This window comes from Panthera onca, chromosome B1 (assembly GCF_046562875.1).
Source record: "Panthera onca isolate mPanOnc1 chromosome B1, mPanOnc1 haplotype 2, whole genome shotgun sequence".
NCBI classification, from domain to species: domain Eukaryota; kingdom Metazoa; phylum Chordata; class Mammalia; order Carnivora; family Felidae; genus Panthera; species Panthera onca.
Window position 1 is genome coordinate 169,378,355 of NC_138342.1, and position 17,433 is coordinate 169,395,787.

The following is a 17,433-nucleotide window of genomic DNA, read 5'->3' on the forward strand; positions in this document are numbered from 1 at the left end:
GCCAGCAATACTATGATTCCTGGATGAGTTGTTACTGATTGTATATTGGTAGTGTAACTGTTGGTTGACTCATTTATGATAAGAGTTATATATATTTGTAGATTCTCATTTTATTCTTTTAAATAAATAATATAATAACATGGTATAAAAAATTTTAAAGGTATACAGCAAGGGCGCCTGGGTGGCCCAGTCAGTTAAGTGTCCAACTTTGGCTCAGGTCATGAGTTCATGGTTTGTGAGTTCAAGCCCTGGGTCAGGCTGTATGTGGACAGCTCGGATTCTGGAGCCTGCTTCGGAGGCCCTGTCTCTTGTTCTGTCTCTTGCTCTCTCTCTCAAAAAGAAAAAAAAAAAAAAATAATAATAATAAAAAGGTATACAGCAAAAAGTCTTCTTCCTATTCCCAATTCTGGGCCACCAGTTGCCTGCCTTGGGAATGTTAAAGCCCACGGCCAACGACCACCAGGAACATATCTGTAATCAAAAATAAGTTCACATGTATTTAGCTTGCTACAGCAAGGAATGACACACACCAGAATAACTGTGGGGCATCTCAGAAGGAGGCAGTTAGCAAAGAAGATACACAGGGTTTTAGGAGCTGAGGTTAGTTATAAAGTGATTTTAGGGTGGAAATTAGTTTCAGCAGGGATTGGCCAAAATCTGTAATTTAGGTGAGTTGCTGGGATAGGCAATGGTTTTATCTTTAGTACACAAGAGTCCCTGAGAAGTTATAGCTAGATCACTTTGACTATGGTATTGGAACATAATGAGCTAATGTTTAAAGAAATCTGAGCTTGGATAGTATGTGATGCACATTGTGGTTTGGTTTGGTTCAGTTTATCTGTTTTATAAGTCATGGTGTTTTTCAGAGTGTTTGTGAGCACTTTGTGGTTTCTCTTTCAATTCTTAGTCTCTGCTTTTGATCATTTTTTTCTAAGCTGGAGGATTTAACCTTTAGGGGAAGTGATCAGTCAAGATCTATATCATTGTTAGGTAGGTTGTGAATGTTTATCAAGCTTTTGATGGTAGGAATTTTGACCTCTGTAAACACCACAACCCTGTTCTGTTTCTTAGATGATCATGTGTTAAATCATCTGGCATGATAATATCTGACTGTAGCATTTAAGACCCTGGAAATCACACATACATGGTTTCTGCAACAAACAAAACCTCAAACGAGTTACTATTAAAGTTTGAAATAATGTCCTATATGTACCATTATCTATTTGGATCTTCGTTTAGTAACCAAGTAAATTTTTCTCCTTTAATTTTGAATGTGGATTATTTGCCTTACCAGTGTCTGAAGAATTCATCCTTTATGTAAAAGTGATTGTCAAGGATAAAGGTGTTGGTAGTACTAAGAATAAAGGACAGGGTGTTTGTTGACAGTCTGGAATCTTTTCTTTTTCTTTCTTTTTTAAAAATGTTTATTCAGTTTTGAGAGACAGAGAGAGATTGTGAGCAGGGGAGGGGCAGACAGAGAGGGGAGACACAGAATCTGAAGCAGGCTCCAGGCTCTGAGCTGTCAGTGCAGAGTCCAATGCAGTGCTCAAACCCACGAACTGTCAGATCATGACCCAAGCATAAGTCAGACGCCCAACCGACTGAGCCACCCAAGTGGCCCTCTTTTTTTTTTTTTTTTTTAATATTTTATTTTTTTGAGAGAGAGAGCAAGCGGGGGGCGGGGTGCAGAGAGGGACGAAGACAGAGGATCTGAAGTGGGCTCTGTGCTGACAGCAGAGAGCCCGATGCAGGGCTTGAACTCATGAACTGCAAGATCATGACTTGAGCCAAAGCTGGGTGCTTAACCTACTGAGCCACCCAGGTGCCTGACAGTCTGTAATCTTGAACCGGCAGAGAAGAAAATAGCCATGAGGATAAAGGACAAAATCATGCAAAGTACATGGTAATCAGTGGCTTCTGGGCATCTGAGAGGTTGTGTTCTGATGATCTTGGAAATAGGTGGTCTATTCACATTGTTGTCTTCTTTTGGATCAAAACAGTTCTGAAAACCCAGATTCAGCCACAAGGTCTCTCTGTAGCAATGATGTCAGCAGTACATGTAATTCATTCTCTGCAGCATCAATAGTTGTAAGTGCATGATGCATACCTTTATAGAAGTTCTTTCGATATATCTCCACACAGTTCAATACTTGATCTTAGATTATAGATGGCAACTTTAGGTGAATGTAAGGAAAAAGCAGAAACCACTTGTGGATATTGAGCTATAGGCTTTAGTTAACTTATTATATTAACCAGCATTGTTAACCAGAATCTTCTACTGATGTATGTAATCAGGTGTGTTTTTTTTTTTAATGTTTATTTATTTTGAGAGAGAGAAAGAGAGAGCAAGTGCATAAGCAGGAGAGGGGCAGAGACAGAGAGGGAGAGGGAGAGAGGGAATCCCAAGCAGGCTCCACAGTGTCAGCATAGAGCCTGACATAGGGCTCGATCTCACCAACTATGAGATCATGACCTGAGCTGAAACCAAGAGTTAGACACTTAACTAACTGAGCCACCTGGGTGCCCCCATAATCAGTTTTATAAGGAGTTAGTCACTGATTATCCTGAAAGTAAGAATGTGCTATGCCAAATCTCCAGGCCTTTTATTTACCCTATAAAATGTATCATGAATTTCACCAGTACAAACTTATTTAAGCCTCGAGATACAATCTGTGTAGACAGCTGTTGTGTCAGTCTTTGTATATGAAGGTTTGTTTCCTTTAACCTGAAAGATACACAAACATTGAAGCATATTTTACTCACACATGATTAACTTAGGAAGGTTGAACTCTTTATCAGGTTTTTTTTTTCTTTTAACCCAATTTTAATAAAGCAAAAAAGCTCTCATAATAGTTTTGAGTTAATTAAAAATTGGAGAATGCCAAACAAAGCTAATAATTTCTGTAATCCTTTAAAAACATTTTTAATAAGATGAAGGACCAAATCTTTATGTTGCCTAATGATCATTTAGCATAAACCCAAAGATGTCATAGGTGTCAGAAGCATCTTAACAGTTTTATTATTCTGAATTTGGAGAAGAAGAAAATCAAAGAGAATTTTCATTTGACAAAATGTAAATCATGACTATCCAAAGAAACAGTTATAGGCAGTTTTTTAATTTATTTTATTTTTTAATTTTTTAAAAGTAATCTCTACCTCTGATGTGGGGCTCAAACTCAAGTCCCCAGGATCAAGTCTCCTGCTCTACCGACTGAGCCAACCAGGTGCCCCCAGGCAGTATCTTCAAAAACAGCGATAAATGACAGTTAACTTTTCCCTAAAAGTAAGGAACTTAAAAAAAAAAAGGTTTATGACTAGACTATTTCAAAAAGCAGAGAGAGTTAACAGAATATTTTGATGATGTAAGGGATGTTTTATCTGGGCACAAAACATTTGCTTTTTTTTTTTTTAACAAAGCAAAGCTATTTATTTATTATATTTTTTAATGTTTATTCACTTATTTTTGGGAGAGGAGAGGAAGGGGCAGAGACAGCGGGAGGGAGAGAATCTCAAGCAGGTTCTTTGCCATCAGCACAGAACTGAACATTGCTGTAACGCATGAACTGTGGGATTGTGACCTGAGCTGAAACCAAGAGTTGGACCCTTAACTGACTGAGCCACCCAGGAACCCCTAATTTTTCTTTTTTAACAAAATGAAAATTAAATTCTAGATTTAGTCTATTATTCATGAAGAAGCTACATTAAAAGGATTTATAAGGTTTTATTTTTTATGATAAACCTCTCATATTTGACCAATTTTGTCAAAAATTTTAATATATTTCTTCCTTCAAATTCTTTTTTTTGTAACTGTTACAAACCCAGACAAATAAAGTGTACTTATTCTTAGACCTTCTTCCCTTACAGTGTATTGTCAAATTTGTTTCTCACTAGATTCTTTCACATCTTGGTACAACCAGAAATTTCTCTTTTTTTCCAGCTTTATGGAGATACAATTGACATATAACATGCATAATTTTAAGGTATGCAATGTGTCGATTTGATACAGCTATATATTTTGGAAAATGATTACCACCATAGGATTAGCTAATGACATATAACACCACATAATTACCATTTCTTTTTTGTGGTAAATCATACGTTACGTATTTAAGACAAAGTTATCCTTTTTATTTCTAGATAAACAAAAGCATTTCTGATACTATGCATTCATATTCCCTTGTCTTCACACACATTCTTTTTTATTCCTCCAAAATCACTGTAACTGCAAGACAATATTAAAGTGAGAAGGAAACTCTGGAGGTGTTAGGAATTGCTCTCACTGAGTAATCTCATAGCTTCCCAGAGAGTTAAAATTTTTAAGGGCTTTTAATTGTTTCTTAAGGATTAATCTTGAAATTCTTTCTAGGGTGATGCCAACTAGCCTTTTCCAGGTTTTGCATCTTGTAGGCACATCAAAGTATGGACTAATTGATTTGGGAGGCCTACGCAAGGCTGATTTTTTTTTTTTCAGTAAACTTTCTGCTTTTTACCCTGGGGTTTGGGAATTCCTTCAGGGAGGCAGTTTTAGAATTTGAATTGCATTTAAAGAATGCAAACCGTTGGATATCAGAGTTCTGGTTCCTTTTTTGCTTTCGAGGTGCCTCTCAAACAATCTTGTTCATGTCAAAATTTCCCCAAGAAGACATTTGTAATTCAGAATTTTTCCTTCGTGAAATTATTGTTGAGTTATATTCATAATCTGAAAACAGGAAAGAAGTAGATAGAGAAAGCACAGAGTAGGCGTGGATTTAGACTGAGAAGATTCTTATGTGACCTACGGTAATTGGTGAGGATGGGGCTTTTGCAACCACCTGTCTCCAGAAGACATGAAGTGACACCAAAGATTGGCTGTCATCATTTGAGGACTTAGCAGAACCTCAGCTCCAGGCAGACAGAACTAAGCAAAACATATCTCAGGATTATAAGGACTAAGGAAGTCCTTAAGAAGTTTTAGGAAATGTGACCCAGTACAAAGTTTATGTAAAGACACTGGTCTGATAAGACCTCCTGGACTTGTCAGCTTTTGGAGCTGGCTGGAAGATATACATATTAGGCCTATGTCTGTCCTATGCTGTGGAGTTCGTCTTACAGATGCATGACACTCAAGATACTGAAAAAGGGGTGCCTGCCTGGCTCAGGCCGTAGAATATGTGACTCTTGATATTGGGGTTGTGAGTTTAAGTCCCATGTTGGGCATAGACCTACTTAAAAAAAGATACTGAGCAAGTAGGCAGATGATAGGAATGCTGTTAATTAGGTAGAAGCCAGACTTCACTCATGAACAGTATAATCGATAAGACTTAAAGTCAGAGGACCCAACTATCACCTCAATCCTGAAGTGCTCAACAAAATTACTGAGGCTCAGATACCTCACTGTCACAGGCAGGATGGCCTTGAGCAGGTAGAAATCAGTGGTCACATACGTGCACACTGTGGCAGAGAGTCATACGTCTCCCCAGGAAAAGGAGGTCGGCTGAATCTTGGAAATGCCAATTGTTAAATAGTAGGACATCCATAAACCACCTACCAAAGATCATCCAGGATTTATTTGTAGTTAAGAAAAAAAAAAGTTAGGTTTATTTAACCTGCTGCAACAAGCAGAGAGAACTGGAGGAACTTGGGATCTTCTCAAAATGGGAGGACAGTTAAGAAAGGCTGCTCATTGAGACTGTTGTTAGATTAGGGACTGTTGTTAGATTTTAGGGTGGAAGTTTGTAATCTGAGCAAGGATTAGATAGAATTTGTGTAATAGATGAGTTGGTAGAACTTGTGAAGTTCTAGTGTAAGATCAGATGTAGTGTTGTGCAGTTACTATTAAATTAGTTTGTGTGAGGTCTTATCTTGGAACATATGGATTTGAAGGATCTGGTGTTAAAAGGAGTTTGAACTCAATACAAAAAAAAAAAAAAAAATCTGATTAAGAAAAGTGGAGAAGACTTGAATAGACATTTTCCCAAAGTAGACATATAGATGGCCAACAGACACATGAAAAAATGCTCAACATCACTGATCATCCGGGAAATGCAAATCAAAACCACAATGAGGTATTACCTTACACCTGTCAGAATGGCTAAAATCAAAAACATAAGAAATAACAAGTGTTGGTGAGGATGTGGAGAAAAGAGAACCCTGTGCGCTGTTGGTGGGAATATAAATTGATATAACCACTATGGAAGACAGTACAGAGGTTCCTCAAAAAGTTAAAAATAGAAATACCACGTGGTCCAGTAATTCCACTACTGGGCATTTACCCCAAAAAGTGAAAACAATTCAGAAAGATATACCTGTCCCTATGTTTATTGCGGCATTATTTACATTAGTTAGGATATGTAAGCAGTCTAAGCCTGGGTGTCCATCAATAGATGAATGGATAAAGAAGATGTGGGGTGTGTGTATATGTGTGTGTGTATGTCTATATACATATATATGTACATACAGTGGAATATTACTTGGCCATAAAAAAGAAAAGAGACCTTGCCATTTGAGGCAATATGGATGGACGTAGAGGGTGTTAGGCTAAGTGAAGTAAGTTGGACAGTGAAAGACAAATACCATGTGATTTTACTTGTATGTGAAGTTCAAAAAATATAACAAATGAACAAACAAAAAAACAGACTCAAATACAGAGAACAAACTGGTGGTTGCCAGAGAGGAGATAGGTAGGGGAATGGATGAAATAGATAAGGAGAAAAATGGAAAAATAAAAAGTTTGAGCATAGATAGTCTGTGTTGCATGTTGTGGTTTAGTTCTGTTCAGTTTATCTGTTTTATGAGTCATAGTACAGTTATAAGGTGTGGCTTCTGTTTTCAGTTCTAAGAGACAGCCCATGTTAGTTTCTTGTGTATTTAAAACTGTGTTTATAATTGTTGAAGGGACGTAGAAAATAATTTTGAAAGAATTCTGCATTCGTTTTCTTTCTTTTTTATTTTTTAATATTTATTTATTTTTGAGAGAGAGAAAGAGAGAGTGGGAGAGGGGCAGAAAGAGAGGGAGACAGAATCTCAAGCAGGATCCAGGCTCCAAGCTATCAGCACAGAACCTGATGCGGGACTTGAACCCACGCTGGGAGATCATGACCTGAGCTGAAGTCAGATGCTTAACCAGCTAAGCCACCCAGGTGCCTCTGCATTAGTTTTCTATTGCTGTGTAACAAATTACCACAAACTCAATGGCCAATTTTTAGCTCAAAGTTCTGTGGGTCAGAGTCCAATCATGACATGGATTTCTCTGCTCAGGGTCTCAAAGGCTGAAGTCAGAGTGCCCACCAGGCTGAGTTTTCATGTGGAGCTTCTGGGGAAGAATCTGCTTTTAAGCTCATTGAGGTCGTTGGCAATTCTTGTGGTGGTAGGAATGAAGTCCCTAATTTTGCTGTCTGTCAACTAGGGGTCACTCCCAACTCCCAGAGACCACCTGGCATTCCTTGCTAAATGGCCCTCTCTATTAAAGCCAACAATGCAGAACGTGCACATGAAATCCGTCTTGTGCTTCAAATCTCTGAAATCCTACATATCTGACCTCTAGATCCAGATTTAAAGGTCTCATATGATTAGGCCAGGCCCATCTAGATAACCTCATTTAAAGGTCAGCTGATTTGGAACTTTTAAATTTTGTTTTTTAATGTTTATTTATTTTTGAGAGAGAGAGAGAGAGGGACAGAGCATGAGTGGGGGAGGGGCAGAGAGAGAGAGACACATAATCTGAAGCAGGCTCCAGGCTCTGAGCCATCAGCACAGAGCCCAACAGGGAGCTCAAACTCAAGTACTGCGAGACCAAGTCGGACGCTTAACCGACTGAGCCACCCAGGGGCCCCTGATTTGGGACTTTAAAAAAAAAATGTTTATTTATTTTGAGAGAGAGAAAGAGAATGGGGGGGGAGCGCAGAGAGAAGTGAGGAGAGAGAGAATCCCAAGCAGGCTCTGCATTGCCAGCGCAGAGCCCGATGCAGGGCTTAATCTCATGAATGGTGAAATCATGACCCAAGCTGATGCCAAAAATCGGTCGCTTAACCAACTGAGCCCCCCCAGGCACCCCTGGGACTTAAATTATGTGTGTAGACTTCCTTCACAGCAGTACCTACATCACTGTTTGCTGGAATAACTGGGATGAGATGTGTGTATATCATGGGCCATGAATCTTGGGGAGCCTACCTCCAGCCTACCATAATGTCTTTTTAACATTTTAAGCATAAGCCTCTGGGTCATCTTAGTAACTCTTGGTGGTTTATAGGTGTAACTTAAATTTGAGGTTGAATTTTTGAATGTTACTGGTAAGAGTCAGCTTGGGATACAGCTCTGCTGATATGAGAAAAGTCTTATTCGTAAAACTGAATAACAGAAGGAAAGTTATTGCCAATGGGATTGCTTTTTTCCCCCTTAGTGTCTATTACTTTTCTTTCAATAAAGTTTATAAAAACTTGGAAAAACTCGAATGTAGGGCAAAGCAGATAGAAAAATAACAAAAATCACCTGTAGTCCAAACACTCTTCCTTATACTTTTATCATTTTCTTCCAGTTTTTATTGTTCAGTTAAAAGAATATTATTATAATCATGTATATATGAAATAATTATATATACTGACTTCCTAAGTATATGTTTTTTTCTGATTATAAAAGTAATACAGGGGCGTCTGGGTGGCTCAGTCAGTTAAGCATCCAGCTCTTGATTTTGGCTCAGGTCATGATCTCATGGCTCATAGGATCAAGTCCCAGGTCAGGCTCTGCATGGGATTCTCTCTCTCCCTCTCTGCCCCTCCCCTGGGTGTGTACTCTCTCTCTCAAAATAAATAAATAAACATTAAAAAAATAAAAGTCAGTCATTGGAGAAAGTTAAAAAAAAATAGGAAAGTAATAAGAAAAATAAAATAATTTAGAATCTTGTTACCCAGCACTAATACTTGGGTATATTTCCTTAGTGCCTGTTCTAATGCATTCTTTGGTCACAGATTAGATCCTATTGTATGGATTTATTTTTTTTAATTTTTAAAAATGTTTTTATTTCTCATGCACTATGAAATCATGAGCTGAGCTGGAATTGAGTCAGACACTTAACAGAGCCACCCAGGCTCCCCTGTATGGATTTATTTTTAAATAGAGTTAACACTGGAACGCTTGTAGATTTTAAATAAGAGGCATTTGACATATTACTTACTGCCTAGTCATTTTTTTTTGTCCTAACCATTAAAATAACTTCATTGATTCTGTAGAAGTTTGTTTTAGATTCATAAATGTGTTTTTTATTTTTAAAATTTTATATATGCTTGTAGTTGTATATATTTGTTGTATATATTTGTATTGATATAGGTTCATAATTCAGTATTTAATGAAATAGTAAAAGAACACACAAAAAACTCCATTGCTCAAATTGATTCACTCCCTAAGGGTCCCTGACAGCTGAGTTTTCACTGTACCTTGTTTATTATTATTATCAATGGGCCAGGGACATCAGTGTTTCCATTGGCTCTTCCCTCTTGCTCCTTGGGACAAGATTCCCCTGGTTCTGGCATCCCTGTGGGGGCAGCAGTTTAGGAGAAAAAAACGCTTTGAAAAAATTTCTCAAAAGAACATTCCAGACTTAGTAAAACAGAGCACTATGTGCCCCCTCTCACCTCTTCTCCTGGTTTCTTATACTGACTATCATGCCAGAATGTCTCAGCTGAAGGTACTGACTGATATCAGTTCTCAGTGCAGTGTCTTTCTGCTGAAACACTGACAGACTGGGCTTTTTTTTTTTTTTTTTTTCTTTTAGAAAGAGAGAGAGTGAGCACCTGCAAGCCTGGGCAGAGGGAGAGAGAGAATCTTAAGCAGGCTTTACATAGAGCCCAACTCAGGTTTGATCTCATGTTCCTGGGATCGTGACCTGAGCCAAAATCAAGAGTCCAATACTCAACTGACTTAGCTACCCAGGTGCCCCTAGACTGGGCTCTCTTGGCTATGTGATTATTTATTTATTTATTTATTTATTTATTTATTTATTTATTTAAGACAGAGAGAACAAGCAGGGGGAGGGCAGAAACAGAGGGAGAGAGAGAATCCCAAGCAGGCTCCACACTGTCATTGCAGTCACCAGCCATGTGATCATGACCTGAGCCGAAACCAAGAACTAGAGGCTCAACCAACTGAGCCACCCAGGCTCCTGTCTTGCTATGTGAGTTTTTAAATAATACGGAAAATCATTTCTTGAGTTACTTGGCAGTGAAAATAGTTTATTACTTACTGTGCTTCTGCTTTTGAGGAGAGAGGGGAGGGAAAGACAGATATTTTGTTATGTAATTTTCCTTGCAGAGTGTCCAAAATGTAATTTGGATGTGGTCATCAACCATGTCAAGAGAGTTTCTGTTTTAACAATGGGATGAAAAAAATCATTCCAGAAACACCTTTCTGGGACTGGGAAGGAACTGAAATGGAAGTTGTTGTGCACACGAGGAGAAGTTTGATCTCAGAGTTGCATAATCTTGAAATCAACCTGGACTTCTGAGTCTAGGGTTCAAAGTAGATAAAAGCTAGACTTGAAAATCTTTAGTACCATGATAGCTTCATTTTAAACTGGGAACTTGCCATTTTATTTTGAATCAAGTATTTTAAAAATGTATACTTTACATGGATAGTTTATTTTTGCATTTTTATCCCTTCTGTTTATTTAGAAGGAAAAAATCTTGATTATTTTTTAACAACTGGCTAATCAGAAAATATTTAGTTTATGCAACTTCTAATATAGCACCCTAAATTATTTTGAAACATTTAGGAATATATCTACTTTAATGTTTTCCCTCTAATAAGTGAATAAATATTCTCATTTGGTAATAGCTTGGAAAATATAGGACAGCCATTTATTTTTTTTCTTATTATTATTAAAAAAATTTTTTAATGTTCATTTATTTTTGAGAGAGAGCAAGAGAGAGAGCACGAGTAGGGCTCAAACTCATGAACTGTGAGATTGTGATCTAAGCCAAAGTTGGATGCTTAACCAACTGAGCCACCTAGGTGCCACCCCTCTTCTTATTTTTTAAACATGCCACTGCATGAATTTTTTAAAATTATTTTTTATGTTTATTTTTTTGAAAGAGAGAGAATCCCAGGAAGGCTCTGAGCTGTCAGCAGAGAGCCCGATGTGGGGCTTGATCCCATAAACCACAAGATCATGACCTGGGCCAAAAGCAAGAGTCAGACGCTTAACAGACTGAGCCACCCAGGCGCCCCTTAAACATTCTTACCACAAATCAACAGGCTGTATATCTTAAACTTACACATTGTTACATGTTAATTGTGTCAATGAAGCTGGGGGAGAAAGGTCACTTCAGTTGCTGTAAAAGGCCAAGAATAGAGGAGTGGAAAAAGAGACCAGTTAGAAAACTGTTGCAGTAATCTGGAAGACACAGTCATAGCTAGACTAAGGTAGTAGTGACGGATGTGTTAAAAATTATTGAATCCAGAGTTTATTTTATTATTTTATTAGGGAGTATTTATTCAAAGCAATTAAAACTGCTGCCTCAAAAAAATATACACCTTGGAAAACCTCCCCCACTTTCAAAAGACAGAAACTCAGTGTGACTGCATCTGCTTGGAACTCCTGCCTACACTGTACTCCCAACATAAATGAGGGCTAGCTGGAGACTTTTTGAATTTAAAGTATATTTTAAAGGTAGAATCAGCTAGGGGTGCCTGGCTGGCTCAGTTGGTAGAGATCAGGTAGGGCATGTGACTTTTTAAAAATTTTTTTTAAACATTTATTTATTTATTTTTTTTTTTTTAAATTTTTTTTTTTTTTTTTTTTAACGTTTTTATTTATTTTTGATACAGAGAGAGACAGAGCATGAATGGGGGAGGGGCAGAGAGAGAGGGAGACACAGAATCAGAAGCAGGCTCCAGGCTCTGAGCCATCAGCCCAGAGCCCGACGCGGGGCTCGAACTCACAGACTGTGAGATCGTGACCTGAGCCGAAGTCGGACGCTTAACCGACTGAGCCACCCAGGCGCCCCAACATTTATTTATTTTTGAGAGAGAGAGAGAGAGAGCAAACAAGATGGGAGGGGCAGAGAGAGAGGGCAACACAGACACAGGATCTGAAGCAGGCTCCAGGCTCCGAGCTGTCAGCACAGAGCCCCATGAGGGATTTGAACCCACAAACCGCTAGATCATGACCTGAGCCTAAGTCAGGTGCTTAACTGACTGAGCCACCCCGGCATGGCATGTGACTCTTGATCTCAGGGTAATGAGTTCAAACTGCATGTTGGGCACAGAGCTTACACCTGGGTGGCTCAGTTGGTTGTGTCTGACTTCAGCCCAGGTCATGATCTTAACGGTTTGAGAGTTCAAGCCCCACATTGGGCTCACTGCTGTCATTCCAGAGCCTACTTCGGATCCTCTGTCCCCCCCTCTCACAGCCCCTCCCCTGCTTGTGCTCTTCCAAAAATAAACATTAAAAAAAAAAAAAAAAGAGCTAGTCTTGCTGATAAATTGGGATTTGGGGAGAACTGGGGAAGTCAGGATTAAGGGAAGATCCCACAGGTTTTTGGCCTAAGCACCTGGGTTTAGCGATGTTTCCATATATTTAGATGGAAAAGATTAGAGGCAGTCTGGGAAATAATAAGTTTAATTTTAGACATGTTATTTTTTTTCTAGTTTTATTGAAAAATAATAGGCATACATCACTGTATAACTTTAAAGCATATAGCATGATGGTTTGATTTAGATATACAGTAAAACATTGGATTTTGAGTAACTTGTTCTGTGAGTGTTCTACAAAGCAAGTAAACATTTCTAATAAATTTTAACTTGATAAAGTAGCAGTGTCTTGCATAATGAGTAGTACGTGACACTCAATATCACATGATCACAACTGGGCCAATGGTTTTTGAAATTTGCTTTGATATACAAGTGCTTTGGATTACAAGCATGTTTTTGAAACAAATTATGCTCATAAACCAAGGTTTCACTGTATTTTGAAATGATTACCACAGTAAGTTTGGCTAACACCCATCTTTTCATATACATACAATAAAAAGAAAAAAAAGGAAAAAAAATTCTCCTTGTGAATAGAACTCTTAGGATTTACTCAACAACTGTTCTATCATATAGCAGTATTAGCTGTGGTTATCATGTTGTACATTATATCCCTAGTACTTTTTTACCTTATACAGGAAGTTTTTTATCTTTTGATTATAGTCCTCCATTTTCACCTCCCTTGCCCCAACCACTACCTCTGGCAACCACAAGTCTGTTCTTTTTTTCTGTGAGTTTTGTTTTGATTTGAATCCACATATAAGTGAGATCATACAGTATTTGTCTTTCTCTGTCTGATTTATTTCACTTAGCAAAATCCTTCAAGGTCCATACATGTTGTCACAAATAGTAGGACTTCCTCATATTTTATGGCTGAATAATATTCTGGTGTGTGTGTGTGTGTGTGTGTGTGTGTGCGCGCGCACGCGTGTGTATCACAAGTTCTTTATCATTCATCCATCAGTCCACTTTTATGTTGTTTCCATGACATGTTAAATTTTAATTTTTTTTTTTTTTTAACGTTTATTTTATTTTTGAGACAGAGAGAGACAGAGCATGAACGGGGGAGGGTCAGAGAGAGAGGGAGACACAGAATCTGAAACAGGCTCCAGGCTCTGAGCAGTCAGCCCAGAGCCCGACGCGGGGCTCGAACTCACGGACCGTGAGATCGTGACCTGAGCCGAAGTCGGACGCTTAACCGACTGAGCCACCCAGGCGCCCCGACATGTTAAATTTTAAATGCTTATTAAACCTCCAAGCAGATATTAAATAGGCTGTTGGATTTAAGAGTCAAAGGAGAATTTAGGCTAATCATTTTTTAGAAGTTTTATGATGAAATCCTTGGTTGTATTTGTAAAAACAACTCTATGATCATGCTGTAAATTGTATTATGAAATGAAACATTTTCATAATTCTTAGTTTCGTATTTAAAGATAAAATGCCAAATTGTTTTCCCCCACAGTTTACTGTGTATGTTTATTTTAGGTGGATACACTTTAAGTGGCCTTTCTTAGTACCAGTCATCTTTGAATAACAAGTACCTCCTCTACTCTTCAAAAAAAAGAAAAATACTGTAGTTTTATTACCCATGAATTATTACATTTCTGGATAAGTGATGTTTCGGTTCACATTTTTTTTTTTTAACTGTGTAGTGGTGTTTTGAGACCCTTCAACCCTCTGTTAAGTCTCCTTTCTCATTGGTAAGGGTTGTAGTTTATAAAATAACAGACCTATATTAAAGATGAAGGGACTGCTCTCCCCCCCAAATTAGGATATGATATAACCAGTAAAGCAGTAAGTAACTTGAGCGCTGACACTAGTGACATTTTGGTTCTTTCATTTAAAAACGCTTACTTCAGGGGTGCCTGGGTGGCTCAGTTGGTTAAGCTTCTGATTTCAGTTTGTAAGTTCGAGACCTGAGTCAGGCTCTGTGCTGACAGCTCAGAGCCTGAAGCCTGCTTTGGATTCTGTGTCTCCCTCTCTCTCTGCCCCTCTCCCCACTCACACTCTGTCTCTCTCTCTCTCTGTCTCTCTCAAAAATAAATAAACATAAAAAATAAATAAAAATAGAGTTTTAAAATTTCACTCGAGAACTTATTTTATTTTTAAGTTTATTTACTTTGAGAGAGAGAGAGAGAGTGAGCACGAGTGGAGGAGGGGCAGAGGGAGAGGGAGAATCCCAAGCAGATTCTGTACTGTCACTAGGAGCCCAACTCAGTCTCATGAACCATGAGATCATGACCTGAGCCGAGATCAAGAGTCAGACGCTTAACCGACTGAGCCAGCCGGAAGCCCTTAAAAATGGGGTTTTAAAATTTAATTGGAAAGTTCCTGCTATTTCCTATCATGACCAAACTTAGCTAGATTCCCTTTAGTCTTCTCAGGATGGTGGCTGTTCCTATTCTTCTATGAATCAACCTCAACTATATTGTGTATACAACTATCTAATAAAGGAAGGAAGTTGTAATTTAGGGCTTCTAAACATAGCTAGGAGTAACTTGAGAGGGGATAGGACCCACTCCTTTAAAGTTGAAGATTCTTTTCTTTTGATTTGAAGGAAATTGAATTTATTTGCCCTTACCTAAAAACTTAGGATTCTTCTGGAACTTTCTGTTATGTATGTTGTCTCAAGCCAATCTTAATTCCTCTTAGTGTTCCTGGATCAGCTGTGTCCCATTTCTCTTAGCTGGGCATAATCCCCTTGATCCATTTCAACCTTGCTTTTGCTTTCATTTAATTAGGTGACTTGTTTACTTGTTTTAAGTAAATTGCAACTAGAGACTTTGAAAGAAAGAAAAAATATCTTTCTAACTTTTTTTCTCGGAAGTTCTTTAGGTTGCTTATCTCTTTCATAACTTATATGATACATAAGAAAAATGGTTTCCTATTTTGTAAACTGTTACCTGATTGCAACAATAATGGAGGAAAATAATTTTTATTAGTAGGTATAATACTACTGGTAGAAGTCAAGTAATATTTTGTGGATCTCTTGTCTCTGGAACTACCTCTATATATAATAATACCTTTTTTGTCAATTCCAATATATTTGATTTTGTATTATTTCATTTTATTTTTAGTTTGTTAACCAATTTCAATTATTTACAAAGTGGGGATTAAAAACAAGCTGGCTTCTTATGGGGTTCATTTCAAAATGGGGAAGGGCAGATTGGCTAGCTAGAAATTGAGAGTAAGAGTTTGAAAACTGAAAAAGAGGTAAACTAGGTATGAAAAGGGGAATGATTAAATGTGGTATCTTCCATTTGTTTTTCTGGATCAAGATTTCATAGGACTGAGGGTTCTCTGAAGTCACAAACAAGCGATTAAGTATATCTCTTGATTGAACCTCATGTAAGTTTCTCTAAAGAAAGTTTCTCTAAGACTTCCACTCTTAGGGGCACGTGGATGGCTCAGTCAGTTAAGTGTCTGACTCTTGATTTAGGCTCAGATCATGATCCCATGGCTCATGGGATCAAGCTCAGAGTCGGGCCTTATGCTGACTATGGATTCTGTCTCTCCCTTTCTCTTTGCCCTTCTCCCGCTCATGCCTGCATGCATATACGAATTCTCTTTTGCTCTCCCTGAAAATAAATACACTTAAAAAAAAAGATATACTCTTAGTTTGGGCAACTTTTCCACCTTTTTATGCTAAGTATTTCAACCATATTAGAACAGTAGAGTGAATAGTATTATGAACTTCCAAGTAAACATCATCCAGCCTCACTAGTTATTATTGACTCCTTACCAGTTTTTTTTTTCATCTGTACCCCTGCTTATTCCCTGTCCTCCCACTGTTGTGAAGCAGATTCCAAATAGCATATAATTTCATCTGAAAATATTTCAGTAAGAATCTCTAAACTATAAAGGATTTTTGTTGTTAACCACAACCATATTGCCATTACATTTTAGTAAAAATTTAAGTAAGTTTGTTTAGGACTTACCTTTCACTCTGTCTTAAAGACTCACCAGATAAATAAATAAAAGATTCATCATAATATCTTATACAAATTAACACAAATTAAACTGATTTATCTTTCAAATTGGAATACTTGTGAGAGTAAAAGGGGGTGCTATTAACAGTTATGCTAGGACAGCAGTGGAAATCTAGGACTGCCCTGATTAAACTGGGATATATGTGGTCCTCTCAAAGTAATATTTGCTGTTTGGATAGCTACATTTTTTCAATAAGCTTTGAATTGCCTAAATTAGTCAAGTTGTAGCTAGGAGCATGATGAAACTTACATTGAATTTTCAAGTCTAAAAATTAAAAAAAATTTTTTTAAATGTTTTTATTTATTTTTGAGACAGACAGAGACAGAGCATGAGCAGGGGAGGGGCAGAGAGGGAGACACAGAATCCGAAGCAGGCTCCAGGCTCTCATCTGTCAGCACAGAGCCCGACATGGGGCTCGAACTCACAGACCATGAGATCACGACCTGAACAGAAGTCGGATGCTCAACCGACTGAGTCACCCAGGCGCCCCTCAAGTCTAAAATTTTTATAGTGCCTGTAGATTTCAACTTGTTTTTTTTTTTTCTTTTTAAGTTTTTTATTATTTAAGTAATCTCAATGTGGGGTTCAAACTCACAACCCTAAAATCAAGAGTTGCATGCTCCTGTGACTGAGCCAGCCAGGCACCCCTCAAGTTAGTTCTCTCTCTTTTTTTTGAGAGGTTTTATTTTTTAATTTTTATTAAACATTTTTTTCTTAATGTTTTTTTTTTTAATTTGAACTTATTTGATTGATTGATTGTGATTTTTTAATATGAAATTTATTGTCAAATTGGTTTCCATACCACACCCAGTGCTCATCCCAACAGGTGCCCTCCTCAGTACCCATCACCCACCCTCCCCTTCCTCCCACCCTGCATCAACCCTCAGTTTGTTCTCAGTTTTTTTATTTTTTATTTTTTATTTTATTATTTTTTTTTTTTGTTAA

The 17,433-nt window shown here is 37.8% G+C and overlaps 1 protein-coding gene across 7 annotated transcripts in view; it reads left to right on the forward strand.

The window, feature by feature from the left end:
• The window catches only part of PPP3CC (protein phosphatase 3 catalytic subunit gamma), a 105,746-nt gene that overhangs the window by 19,756 nt on the left and 68,557 nt on the right, over positions 1-17,433 (forward strand). The window contains exon 2 of one of the 7 annotated variants that reach the window (XM_078445454.2): positions 15,777-15,846. The exons of the other annotated variants lie outside the window; for them this stretch is intronic. The gene's annotated coding sequence lies outside the window, so the exon portion shown is untranslated. The remainder of the gene's footprint in view (positions 1-15,776; positions 15,847-17,433) is intronic. 7 annotated transcript variants of the gene reach the window in all.